Genomic DNA, 15513 nt, shown 5'->3' on the forward strand with positions numbered 1-15513 from the left:
ACTACTTATTCAGATAAGACAGCACCAATCACCAAAAATGTCCAATCAACAAACAATACACCACCACAACATCCACCTACTAAATACCATAACAAGAAAATCAAAAGGTAAGGATTAAAAATGGACCTTCGAAGAAACGACTTCGTGATAATATGTGTTAAGGAAATCTGCACTCAAAACCTCGAACAGAAACCTCAACGACGAACCCAACTTCAAACTCGGTATCGAGAATTGAAATTCGAGGTTGGACTCGACGAACGGGTTAGGGCGAATAGAAACCCAAATCACAGAATCAATAATGAATATCGATGTACCCGAGACGGAATCACTACAGCACGAAAATCAGACCCATACACAAGAACTATCGTGTGACCAACAGATAATATGACCAGTTTCAGCGAAGAATCCCTACTGTTTCAATGTTTTCTGGCGAAACTTAACGTCACCAGCCGGATCTAATTCAGAAATCAAGAGCAGAATAAAGAAATTTTGATATTTCTAGAAATGGTTCGAAGGGGCGACGAACTAAAGATCGATTTCTTGGCAAGTTTCACCAGAAAAACTCAGAGAAAGATTGAACCTCTCCCTTTTCAGTCCATTCTCGATCCCCCTCTTCTCAATTCTCCCTTTTCTCTTTCAATTTTCTTTGTGTGCAACAGTATGTGTGATAGTGTGTAGATCGGTGAGAGATATGTGCGTGTATGATGAAGAAGAAAAGGAGAGCCGAATCTCCCTTCAAAAATAATATTTTTTTTTGTCAAAAAGGCTCTTTTGGGGTTAAAGAATGATGATGATGGGCTCCTTTCTCTCTCTCCGTATTGTTGTATATATATCCCTCAAGAAATAGAAATTCTATATATTTTTAAAAGCAAATCCCCCCAAATGGGCAAAAAGAATCCCATGTTTTAAAAAGAAAGAAAAAAAATAGAGTGGGTCCTTGGTGTCTTTCCTGGAAGGTTCTTTTTTTCTTTGTGGACATAAAATATAAGGAAGGGGGTCACGTGGGTGAGGGGTAGGGTAATGGGTGAGGTGTTGTTTTTTAATTGGAGGGGTAAGGGTTAGGTGTCTATTTTTGATTGGTTGAGTTGTTGGAATCTTTAAGATAAGACAAAATTAGTTAGGGTTTGTTATTTGGATAAAAACAAAAAGGAATAAATAAATAAGTAAAAGATGAGGTGGTTAATCATTTGTTTTTCTTGAAGAAAATTATAAGATGGGGTTAAAGTACATGATAACGGAATAAGAATTATTTTCGTCGGGACAAAATTATGTGTCTATATCATGCCCCTTTTGAATGTAAACATCGAGTGTTTTCATACAAAGAAGTAGACAACGAGACAGAATTTTGTCCCGATCATTATTCGAGGAAAGAAACAAAAAGAAGAAAGGCAACCGAGTCTTGACGGACATCCAACCTACCCGAGTTATGAGGGAATCAAGTGATCGGTATCTTACAAGATCGAAAGAAGATGGACTATGCAGAGTTGGAGAGTCGAGTGAGGTTCCATCCAGGTTCCGGTCCGCGGCTTTGTCATTACATCAAAATGAAAATTACAAGTTAACATATAAATGAAATTACAAAATCCTATCTATGCAGCTTTCCTTGACTCTTGACTCTAGTTTTATCACCCTATTCTTCAGGCGTGCTCCTGATTTGCTATTCTTGATTTGTTGACTTTTAATTTCTTCATCTCGTTGCTTGACTTTTCATTTATTCTCCTTGTTGCTTGACTTTCAACTCTTCACCTTGTCACTTGACTTTCAACTTCTTTACCCTGTTCTCTAGGTGGGCTTATGACTTACAATTTTCTCACTCTGTTCTCTGGGCGAGCTCCCGACTTTCAATTTTATCACTCTGTTCTTCAGGTGGGCTCCTGACTTACAATTTCTCACCCTGTTCTTCAGGAGGGTTTCTGAAACCACATCAAAACTAGAAAGAAAATTATTCCAAACAAATGTTATGATAAAGAAAGAATTCATTTTCCTGAAAGTAAAATCTCATTTTTTAGGAGGGTCCTGAACAGAAAGTAAAATCTCATTTTTCAGGAGGGTCCTGAACAGAAAGTAAAATCTCATTTTTCAGGAGGGTCTTGAACAAAAGTAAAGTCCTATTTTTCAGAAGGGTCCTGAACAAAAGTAAAATCCTATTTTTCAGGAGGGTCCTGAACAAAAGTAAAATTTCATTTTTCAGGAGGGTACTGAACAGAAAGTAAAATCTCATTTTTCAGGAGGGTCCTGAACAAAAGTAAAATCCCATTTTTCAGGAGGGTCCTGAACAAAAGTAAAATCTTATTTTTCAGAAGGGTCCTGAATAAAAGAAAAATTCTATTTTTCAGGAGGGTCCTGAACAAAAGTAAAATCCCATTTTCCAGGAGGGTCCTGAACAGAAAGTAAAATCCCATTTTTCAGGAGGGTCCTGAACGAAAAGTGAAATCCCATTTTTCAAGAGGAATCCTGAATATAAAGTGAAATCCCATTTTTTAGGAGGGTCCTGAACATAAGGTAAATTATTATAGACATGCTTTCCAATGACAGCTGAACTCAAGGAACAAAACTTTGCCCCTATTTCATCGAAAAAAAAATTGTCAGTTAAAACTTAGTGGTGGCTTGCAGCACTTGGCTTTCCAGGCATACGCTCCAACACTCGTTTCTTTTGTCTTTGTTTCAGATTACTGACACTTGCCCCTGTTTTGTCGCATCATTGACCTAGACCAGATCGGGGAAAATGCCTTTGACTCAAATACCGAGCTTCTATTTTACCATGCCTCTAAGATGCACCTTTTGACATCTGATACTCCTACGAATCCAGCAACCTGTCGGTTGATAGACTTCTTTTGCTTTGTGTTGAATTATGATCCTATTTATTTCATGTATTGGTCTTTAGCTTTTCCTCATACAATTGGAAAGACTGATAGCATGTTTTGAAATCTTTTCTCACTTATTTTGACACAGACTTGACTTAAAATGTAAGGAAATAATGGTGACTTTTATTTTGATAAATGACATAAAAAGACAAAAGCATGAATATGTAAATGAAAAAAGAGGGCAATGTCCATCTTTTTAACAAAGAAGAAAAACTTATCTGAAGATGGCAACCAACTCCAATGACTATGACATGCATTTTGGATTAAGCTGCCTGATCTTCCTATCCAAACTTTTCATTTGTTGTTGAGTTCGTGCCTCTTCCGCTGCTGCCTCTTCCAACCCGTTGGACTCATATATCTCATTCAATTGACAACATCTTGAAAGATTTTCATCAACAAAACTCTTTTCGTTTCATTTTTCTTTCGAACTCGCCATCGCCTTATGGTGCCCATGAGGATTTTCACCAATAAGACTCTCTTATTTTATTTCTCTCAACTCCACATAGCCTTATGGTGCCCGTAAGGGTTTTCACCAGTAAGACTCTCTCATTTTTTATTTCTCTCAACTTACCATCGCCTTATGGTGCCCGTGAGGGTTTTCACCAATAAGACTCTCATTTTTATTTCTTTCCTGATTTCTTACGTTGGGGAAAACAAGTAGTACCCCATGATGTATCATCATATCCATTGCATACTTAGCCTTAACATTATCAAAAATTAATCTGAAGGACTTTCTTTGGTTGTAACTTGGCTTTTGGATAAGGTTAGAAAAGGATAGCAAAAGGCTCAAACGACACTTGAAGCGGGGGTGGGACTTACAACTTTTGGAATCGACTCAAACAACACATTAACTCATGCCCCAGTTTTGTTGACTGGGTGACTCTAAAATCTTTATTTGGTTGGACCAAGCCCTGAATAGGGCAGCCTACATATCTCACTTCCAAGAGAGGAGAATCAGGTAGCACGTAGTTCCATCAGCTTGTTTTTTATTTTGATTTTATTTTTTTTCTTTTTTTCTTTTATTTTCTTCTTTTATTCTTATTTTCCTGATATTTATCTTTGACTCTAATTTGATTCCAAAAGAGGGATATGAAAGAAAAATAAAACTAAGCTCAAATGAGTAAACAAAGGATGACACAATATTTGGATAGAAGAATAAAATACCTTCATTATGTCAATCTTCAAAAATGCAAGCACTAAACATGCGATAAAATCAACAAAGGATAAAATATCATACATAATATCTTTTGACCGCATCAGCATTGATAGCCATTTCTGCCATTTTGCCTTCAATATCTGTCAAATATAAGGCTCCATTGGGCAACAATTCTTCACAATAAAGGGACCTTGCCAATTTGGGGAGAACTTGGCTTTAGCTTTAACCTGATGAGAAAGGATACGCTTCAATACCAACTGACGACTTTAAAATGCTTGCGTCGTACCTTTTTATTATACGCTCGAGCCATTCTTTTCTGATACAATTGGCCATGACATACCGACGTTAGCCTGTTTTCCTCAATCAAACTCAATTGTTCCAGTCGGGTTTTGACCCACTCATCATCATCAATCTCTGTTTCCACAATAAGTTGAAGAGAGGGAATTTCAACTTTTGTAGGGATGACTGCTTCTATCCCATACATCAATAAATATGGAGTTGCCCCTATTGAAGTGCGAACAGTAGTGCGATACCCTAGCAATGCTAACGGTAACTTCTCATGCCATTGTCTAGACCCTTGTACCATTTTTTGCAGTATCTTCTTGATACTCTTATTAGAGGCTTCCACAGCGCCATTTTTCTTTGGAAGATATGGAGTGAAATTTCGATGTGCAATCTTAAACTGTTGGCACACTTCTTGCATCAAATAACTATTGAAATTGGCAGCATTATCAATAATGATCATCTTCAAAATTCCAAACCTACTAATGATGTTGGCGGGAACAAAATCTACCACCGCTTTCTTTGTTACTGACTTGAAAGTTACTGCTTCTACCCACTTTGTAAAGTAATCAATGGCCACCAAAATGAATCTATGCCCATTTTATGCTTTCGGCTTAATTAGCCCAATCACGTCCATTCCCTAAGTTACAAATGACCATGGAGCAGCCATTGCATGCAACTCAACAGGAGGAGAATATATCAGATCACCGTGTACTTGACATTGATGACATTTTCGAACAAAACGAATAGAATCTCGCTCCATAGTAAGCCAATAATAACCTGCTCGAAGTATCTTCTTTGACAAGAAATAACCGTTCATATGCAGCCCACATACTCCAGAGTGTATTTCAACCATGATCGCCGAGGCTTCTCTTGCATCTACACACCTCAAAAGTCCCAGATCCGGGGTTCTCTTATAAAAGATTCCCCCACTTAAGAAAAATCCACTAGTCGAATTCCTAATAGTCCTTTTATGATCACAGGTGGCGTGTGTGGGGTATTCTCCTGACTGAATATATCGCTTGATATCAAAGAACCAAGGTTCTCCATCGAGCTCTTCTTCAACCGCATTACAGTAAGCATGCTGATCACGACTCTGTATGTGCGCTGGATCGATGTAGGCTTTATCAGGATATTGGAGCATTGAAGACAGAGTGGCTAAAGCATCAACAATATCATTATAAATCCTTGGAATATGCCTAAATTTTACTGAAATAAACCATTGACATAGCTCCTGTAAGCATTGTCGATACGAGATGAGCTTCAAATCTCGCGTATCCCAATCTCCTTAAATTTGATGGACGAGCAAATCTGAATCCCCCAGCACTAATAGTTCCTCGATTCCCATATCAACATCTAACCTCAAACCAAGAATGCAAGCTTCATACTCTGCCATGTTGTTAGTACAGTAAAATCAAAGTTGTGCTGTTACTGGGAAATGTTGCCCCGATTCAGAGATAAGAACTGCACCTATTTCGACTCCCTTCATGTTAACGACTCCATCAAATAACAGCTTCTAACCTGGATCAATATCTATAATGACTTCATCAACACACAACAACTCTTCATCAGGAAAATATGTCTTCAGCGACTCATACTCTTCATTAATGGAATTCTCAGCAAGATGATCTGCCAAGGCTTGGGCTTTCATGGCTGTTCAAGTCACATATACAATGTCGAACTCAGTAAGCAATATTTGTCATTTTTCCAAACGACCGGTTGGCATAGGCTTCTGAAAGATATACTTCAAAGGATCCATGCGGGAGATGAGATAAGTAGTGTAGGATGAAAGATAATGCTTCAACTTCTGTGCTACCCAAGTTAGGGCGTAACACTTTCTTTCAAGAAGAGTGTACCTGGCCTCATATGCAGTAAACTTTTTGCTAAGATAATAAATAGCCTGCACCTTTTTGCCCATAGCATCATATTGACCCAGGACACAACTGAAAGAATTATCCATGAACGATAAATATAAGATTAAAGGCCTACCAGGCTCCAGTGGTACCAGCACGGGCAGATTTAACAAGTATTTTTTTATTCTATCAAATGCTTCGTGACATTCTTCAGTCCACTCTACCTCAGCATTCTTTTTCAGCAACTTGAAAATGGGATCACACGTGGTTGTGAGTTGAGCAATAAACCTGCTGATGTAGTTTAGTCTATCAAGCAAAATCATCACCTCTGTCCTATTCTTGGGCGGGGGCAAATCTTGAATTGCTTTAATTTTTGAGGGATCCAATTCAATTCCCCGACGGCTTGTCTTCAAACTGTTCAACTCTTTGCTTATTTCTTCTAGTGTCTCTTCTTTATCATATTCCCCCTTTTGCTTCATTATATCTTGATTATCTTAGATTTTAAGATCAGGCTAAAAATTCCGCATGCATGTCATGTCATTAGAATCAGCATAAAGAGAACTGTATAAAGAAAAGGACAAAAACAAAATATATTAGACATAAAATAAGGGGGGCATTGCATTTCATTTAAAAGGAAAAGATAGGATGGTTTAGACACAAACAACCGAATATAAACAAGCTAAATTTCAAATTATAACCCTGGAATAATTCAGATAAATAGAAAGAATAACAAAACAAACTACCAAAACTCCTTCTTGACGGGGAGATGAGTGACTTCTCAATTGTTGAGCTGGACCTCAGGACCTATGAATAGCACATCCTCCTTACTAGTACTCTCTTCTGTTTCAACCATGTCAACATCAATCAGCAGGTTCTGGAAGTTACCAATCAATTCAACTTTGATTTCTACAGGTTTTGTGACATCGCTCTTGACAAATGATTCCCTGAGTAGCGGCATTGGGCGAGGGAGTGACCATGTTTCCTTTTTTCTTCCCTTGGCTTTCTTCAAATCTTCAGCCTTAGGTTCAAATCCCAGACCAAAAGTGCCCATGTTCTTATTCGGACATATGGGACGAACCATACCGTGCAGAGACACTCCCAAACCCCTTCCTGACTTGAATCTATATTTTAACATTTAATTTATCATCATGACAAAAGCGGAAGACAATTATGGCCCTGGAACAACCTGCCCTTCAACGATATGATTCACCAACACTGTATCAAAAGTTTGTTAGACAAATGTCTCCTCTACATTGTTTGCTTCAATAAGGGACAGGGGAAAATCTTCGTAGGTGGACAAATCCCCTTCACCATGAATAACCACTTCTTGCCTGTCATGCTCAAACTTGATTATTTGGTGCAATGTAGATGCAACCGCCTTGGCCTTGTGGATCCACGGTCTTCCCAATAACAGATTGTAAGAGGAGTCTATATTCAATACTTAAAACTCTATGGCGAACTCAACAGGACCTATAATCAACATTAATTCTATTTTGCCAACGGAGTTTGATTTTGCACCATCAAAAGCCCTGACACATATATTGTTGGGCCTGATTCTCTCAACACTAATATTCAACTTTTGCAAAGTAGAAATAGGGCAAATATTTTCACCTAAACCTTCATCAATCATGACATAAGTGACGTGGAAATCTTTACATTTCACCATAATGTAAAGACCCCGGTTATGCCCCGTACCTTCAACAGGTAACTCATCGTCAGAGAAGCTAATCCGATTGACCTTAAAGATTTTTGTAACTATTTTCTCAAGCTGATTTACTGTAATCTACCTAGGAAAATATGCTTCATTTAATACCTTCAGTATAATATCACGATGTTCCTTGGAATGCAACAATAAAGATAAGATGAAAATTTGAGCAGGGGTTTTCTTCAACAGATCTATTATCGAATACTCTGGCAACTTTATTTTTTCAAAAATTCTTTGGCTTCTTCTTTGGTGATAGGCTTTTTGATAGATGAAGTTATACTCACAATTAGCTTGGACTTCCTTAAACATTTAGGCACGAAGCATCTTCCTGACCGAGTCAAACCCCCTAACTCATCTACATCTTTCACTACTTCCTTCCCCTGATAGGTCATCACAGTCTGCTTATAGTTCTAGGAAACCTTTTTTATATCAACTATCGGAGGTTAGATCACTGGTTTGAGGATAATAGGTACTGCCAATGCTCCTTTCACCGTCAATATGGGCTTACCCGGAGCTCCTACCACCGTCAACTTAGGTTTATCCTGACTTAAATCAACATATTTTCTGGAACCTTGCACTATGATCAGGGGTTTCTTTAGGCTTTCTTGGGCTTTATCTTTTCTCATTCCTTCCCAACTCAATGACATTGCTTTCAAAGAATCTGCTACATTCATCGATTTCTCCTCATTGGTCTATATCTTGATAATAGGCTTATAACACCTTGACGACTCTTTCCCATCATTTATCAATTCTAACATATTGGTTTCAGCATGGGTTGGCAGTGGATTTTGGTTAATGTTTGGAACCTCCGGGGCCTGGACCAGCATCTGATTTGTGTTAATTAAATCTTGGACAACTCTCTTTAAATGCCAGCATTTCTTAATATCGTAGCCTGGCATGTTAAAACAGTACGCACACCTTAAAGAATAATCGAGATTCCTTGGAGGTGTATTTGCAAGCCTTCCTTGAATTTGTCTTAAGACCTTCATCTTTCTCAACCTATCAAACAAGCTAACATATGACTCCCCAAGAGGTGTGAACTAATTTTTGATCGCCTTCTCTTTCTTGTACTCGGCCCTGGGTTGGAAACTGGGTTTAGAGGGGTTTTGTTAATTTGGTAGAGCTAATGGATGATTTTGTGGAGCTTGCGCATGCCATTGCGGGTAAGAAGGGGTTTGAGCATATGGTTGTGCACTATATACTAGGTATGGGGGTGGTGGAATAGAATATAGTGGATATTGTGGAGGGTAGTAATAGTGAAGAGGAATATATGGAGCTTGGGCGAAGACTTGGGCTTGGGATTGAAGATAGGAGTGAGGCGGTCTTTTGGGATAGGAATGGGTTCCAGCTACAACAGTCGCCACGTCCTTTTTCTTCTTTTTACCTTCGAACACGCCAAATCCATATTGAATCGCTTGTGTGGTGACTTTCAACACGGCAAAACTCACTATTCGGCTAGTCTTGATTTCGTTCTCTATCATCTCTCCCATTTTAAGGACTTCAATAAAAGACTTTCCCATTGCTGGAAGTAAATGTTGAAAATAGGTCTCATCCTGTGCCTGAATGAAGACCTCTACTAGCTTACTCTCTTTCATTGGAGGCTTTATCCTAGCGGCCTGTTCACACCACCTTATCGCGTATTCCCTAAAGCCTTCAGTGCTTTTCTTCTTCATGTTGACCAAGGATTTTTCGTTCGGAATCAGGTCGAAGTTATACTAAAAATATTACACAAACTTAGAAGCTAAGTCATCCCAGCTGTGCCACGGGATCACCGTACCAGCATATTTCTCAAACTTAGGCATTTTAAAACAGAGGGAAAGGTTGACGTCTGGGAACATGCAAAGATCTTTATAGAAAACACTCTTATAACCTCCGATTCCCTATAAATCCCTCATGGCCTGTTCCAAACTTTTTAATTTCCGCGCTAGGACTTTTTGTTCCTCTGTTGTGACAGGTTTCTCCGTATCAAATGGAAATGCAGGTGGTTGAGTGTACCCATACGGTTCATTCATTCTCAAAGTAGGCTCCGATGAATAATACTAACTATCTGGAACTTTCAATACTGGCTCACTGGTAGACCGAGGAAGCCCCATTGTCGAACGCATAACATATGTGGGAGCTTCAGGTGGTGGTGGAGCCATGAACACTGGTGTGATCGGTGGTGCCAGCTAGGCAGCGAGTCTTGGTTGGGGAGCTGCAAAGGGCACACTAGAAGTTCCAGGATAATAATGTCGCGATGTGAATCCTGGCGTGTGCTCAGGTGACTCAGTGGGAGTAGAGAATTACGCCTGAGAGAGCGGTAGGCAATTAGAGATATTCCCAAGACCTTCAAGAAGCGGAGGAGGAGGCATGCCACTAGCCCATGCTCGGTGCAAATGTATCAATTATTTCCTGAGCCTTGCTACCTCATCATTGCGTTCTGAACTTTCTTCCCTGGAATCCTGACCCGGGTCAATGAGCGAATTTTCAATCTCTCTGCTAGCCATGGCGAGCTTTGCTTTTGATATAGTGAAGTACGGGTGACTAGCCAGAGTGCTGCAAACCTACCATTGTTATCTGAAAGAACATGCTCATCAAAGACGACATCCGTTAGGATTAGGGCACACAACAAACATGGGAATCACATTGGTAAATTTATCCTAGATTCATGTTCATTTCTACCAGCCTTTGAGGGGAGCGAGTTCATTTTAACATCATCCCGATTTTCATCTACACTCATTTGCTTCTTTCCTCTAAACACACCTCCTTTCTTTCACCCTCATTTCCCTTTTTTTTTATCAGTCTCTGTTCTTTCCCTTTCTCGTCTTATCATACTTTCTTTCTTTTCTTCTCTCGCTATGTACCTTTATTTTATCATTCTTTATGGCTTTTTCTTTTCTTTAAAAGAGGAAAAATAATGAAAAACAACAAAAAAAAATGATTAGATCGAACCCAAAAGTAGGTTGCATACGTATCATGTTGTACATGAATTAGATCTTGCTTAGTTTGTTGTGCATGAATCAGATCTTGCTTAGTTCGGGCAGCGCATGCATAAATATCACAAAGTTGAAGTTTTTTTTTTTTTTTTTTGAAAAATAAACAAATGAAAGAACAACACAACGTCATAACATTTCATAAAAGAGACAACTAAAACAAACTTCGAATTTAAGACAACTTTAAAACTAAATAGCGAAAGCTAAACAACACTCTAGACCCACAGGACAACATACGTACTACTCCTAATAAAGACTCCAAAGTTAAAGCAAACTTGACACCAACTTAACGAAGACACAATACTAAAAATGGAAAAAAGGTAAAGGACCCAAACTAGACAAAAGATAGGAAATGCTCCTTCAGACTGGTGCTTTGCATGATGACCCTGGCTGAGATGGACCTGCCTGTGAAATTCTCTTTCTCCCATTCAAACTATGTAGCATATCTTGTAAGGACCTTTCGATATTTGGGAAGATGCCTCTAGCACGTATTCCTGCCTCATGAGGTGTACACTTGAAAAGATTGTTCTGACACCTCTCCACATTTTGAGCAAACCTAATAACTGAACTCTTAGTGTCTCCACTTTGGACCCCGCCCTTTTATCCTGATGGTCATCAACTATGCATTCTTCCTATATTCTCCCTCTAAGCTGCGCTGGTAATAGTTGTCTAATACCCCGAGGTATAGATTGAAGCCAAACCCCATATCCCTGAGTAGACCCCGGATTATCCAAACTTTCTTTGAGAATGTCCACACCTAGCTTTGTTGCATTCTTCCAGAACTGCTCGTATTTCCTCTCACCTAAGGCTTGGTTTGTGAAGCACTCAACATCTTTTAGAAGATCCACTACTGGTGGCACGTCCTGCGGCTTACCCAACTGGCGCATTACCCTAGAAGGACTGTATGGTCTAGTGCAATTGAGCCCTAACATAACTAGAAGGATCTGCATCTGACAACCAGACAAGACTATCTTTGGTTAAAGCCACAGATAAGTCCACAAAATGTTATCCCCGGTTTTTGACTTAAGAAATTTAATCCAAGCACCGACTCCCACGGGTAGCGAGAATTTATCCAAACGCAACCTGAGGTCTATAGCTTTCACTCGATTTGGAATACAACGATCAACCACGTCTGGTCTAACTAAAGAAGGCGTATGCAAATGCTTCATCATCCATAACTGCAATATCAGGTTACTGCCCTCAAAAAATCTCATCCCCCCTTCACTTTGGTTAAGACCTTATATATTTCTGTTAAGATCATGGGTATGAGAGTGAACCTGCCCTTTTGATTAACGACCTTACATTTTGATCCTTATGAAATAGAGCCATCACCACAAAGTGGAAACGTGTATTAATACGTCTTCCTTCTAGCGGAAACACTAAAGTACCTAACAAAGCGAGGGTGAAGACTTCAAGACGCTTTCTCTCCCACTTCTCCTTAGTCATATGAAATTCATCCCAAAAGCAATCAAAACCTTCCGAGGGCCTGAATCTAGCGAACAAAAAATCAAAGAAAACCCACGAATCACTTAAACAACCCAAATGCATACCCTTACTTTTTAAACCACAAAACTGCAAAAACCTCGTGCCAGTATGATTTCGAGCTCGAATCATATCTTTCTCGATATAGGGAAAATGCAACAGACCGGATATTTCTGCCAAAGTAGGAGTTATTTCACATTCTCCAAACCTGAACACCAAACTACTTGGATCCCAAAAGGTCAACAAAGCCTCTATTAAATCTGGACGAGGGGTAACGCGCAGAAGTTCCGTAACAACCATCAGGACTTGAGACTTGGTGGACAAATCTATCCTGTAATAACACCTAAGATGTTATCTCAAAAATTCGATAGGAGCAGAAGATTCCCAACCCTTGGGATTTTGACGCAGACATATGTCGATGGGATAGACCACTTCATGACTCCAATTTGCCGAACAGTAGTACTGAACAAAATCAGTCTACTTGGCTAACAACTCTAGATTACGGGGCGAAAAACCTAGGCTAAGAATAAGATAGGCCAAAAACGAAGATTACCGGATCCACCGAGGGTTGCCTACGTATCCCAACCCGAGGGAAGGGAATCAGGTATGCATAGTTCATTCAGATTGGACAATTAACGATTTTTTAATAGATTGACCCTAAATCAAGAGACACAACCAAAGACAAACGAATAAAAACTTTTTTTTTTGTTTTTAATTAGATACTTCAACTAAGATTGACACCAACAACTATGAAGAAGAATCTTTTTGGTATGTACAAATTTTTACCAACCCTTTTTTTGAATATTCTTTTATAAAATCTGCTACTCCCTCCGTCTCAAATTATGTGTCATAATTTCCTTGTTAATCCGTCCCAAAATAAGTGTCGCCTTTCCTTATTTGACAATTTTTTAAAGGCACAATTACCCTTTTACTCTTATTAGTCCCACTGAATTAAAAAAAAAAATATTGGCACATTTTTTGATAATGGATAATTTGGTAAACTTTATCAAGTCTTCCCTCATTTCTTAAACTCTGTGTCCGGTCAAATGGCGACACATAAAATGGGACGGAGGGAGTACTATATAAAAATCTTTTTTTTTTTGAAATTTTAGAATTAAGAATGCTTATTAAAAAAGGAAAATTTTTTGTACTTTTGTTTTTGACAAATTAGTAGAACAGGTAAACAAAATTCACTTTTTTTGAATTTACGGTACTTTGAGAAAATAAATGTAAAAGGTAAAAAAAATCTTTTTGAGTTTTTGGATTGTGAAGAACAAAAACCATAAAGAACTCTAAAATAAACTACGACACTTTTTTTTTCTTTTTTTTCGACTCACTTTTTCTATTTTTTTTCAACATTTCTTGCCTACGGACCTTATTTCTAACACATGTTTTCCTCAAATCAGTCCGTCAAATGACCACGTTACCCTCAAAGATGCAACATTTAGCACGTAGGGATGCTTTAGAGGTGAGTCTCCTACAAAGGGCCACGTGGGTCCCGCTAGGTCTCAATATGATGCACATAAGCATGACCTAAAGGCTGACCTACGTTGGGTTCACTAACATGGCTGTTCGGGGGAGCGTATGGTCGATAGTGGCTGCTTTGCTTTCCACCTACTCCATAACACCAATGGGTCCCCCCCTAAAATAAGGGTGACTCAACTAGAGGTCGTGTACAACACGTGTACTACAGACTTGTTGCAGAAAGAAGGCTTGGGGGTAGACACATGATGCCAGATATAAAAGCGGTAACACCTAGGATAAATACTATACACAAAGAGCACGAAAACATTCCACAATGATAAAACAATAACACAAAATAACACTACAAAATGTTTATACACCTATAGTGCCAAACAAAGGCGATACGACTGCAAAATAAGCTCGAATTCTGAACAAGTCCCCAGCAGAGTCGCCAGAGCTGTTACACCCTTTTTTTAACTTCGAAATAATTACATTTTAAGTTCGAAAGGATTTTTATTATTAAAGTGACAAAATGAAGATAATTTGTTTCGAAAAGGACCTTTTACATTTAAAACTCAGAGTCGCCACTTGGCATAATCTGGTGTGCCAAGTCACCATTGAAAAATCCTTTGCAAAACCATTTGACTCTTTAAACTGGTTTGCGAGCAGAGATTCGGACTAAGAAATTCTGTTGACCGAGGGGAAGGTGTTAGGCACCCCTCGGTCCCATGGTTCGACCACGATCGCTTGATGGAGCATATCGGCTAATTTGATATTATGAATGTATAAACCATACAAAAACACACAACATAATCAATTAATCAAACAAAACAAAACAAATTCAAAATTATTGTGTCCAGTCCGATTATTACAACTCGAAAATAAAAAGGGTGCTGAAAAGTAAACCTATCCTAATCCTACACTACGCTCCAATGCTTTACCCGATGCCCCGGGCCTTCATCGCGAACGTCTTTCGAGTACAAGGTACCTCGGGGCATTCCCCGGTGAATAAGTACATAAGGTCATCTCGAGGCATTCCCCGGTAAAATGAATACATTTGAATTAAATAAGCTAACTAACTAAACAAAACACACATTTAAACATTCGATCAAACACATCACATCCTAGATTTCTGCCTACCCGAACCTACATTGCCTATTCATTTCGACCTAAGCATACTACTATTGTGTTCAACATTATAAGCCTAAACTAATCCGAATTCAACAATATCGATATCCATTTCAAGTCCAACCAAACAATTCACATTACTTCATTAGTTCGCAATTCCGATCCCCCCCATATTTATACATGACAGTTTTTAAACACGAGCACAATTATCCATACATATCATCATTGATTTCATGCTAACAACTACTTATTCAGATAAGACAGCACCAATCACCAAAAATGTCCAATCAACAAACAATACACTACCACAACATCCACCTACTAAATACCATAACAAGAAAATCAAAAGGCAAGGATTAGAAATGGACCTTCGAAGAAATGACTTCGTGATAATATGTGTTAAAGAAATCCGCATTCGAAACCTCGAACAAAAACCTCAACAACGAACCCAACTTCAAACTCGATATAGAGAATTAAAATCCGAGGCTGGACTCGACGAACGAGTTAGGGCGAATAGAAACCCAAATCGCAGAACCAGCAATGAATATCGATGAACCCAAGACGAAATCACTACAGCACAAAAATCAGACCCATACGCAAGAACTAT

This window comes from Capsicum annuum, chromosome 3, assembly GCF_002878395.1.
Source record: "Capsicum annuum cultivar UCD-10X-F1 chromosome 3, UCD10Xv1.1, whole genome shotgun sequence".
In the NCBI taxonomy this organism is placed as follows: domain Eukaryota; kingdom Viridiplantae; phylum Streptophyta; class Magnoliopsida; order Solanales; family Solanaceae; genus Capsicum; species Capsicum annuum.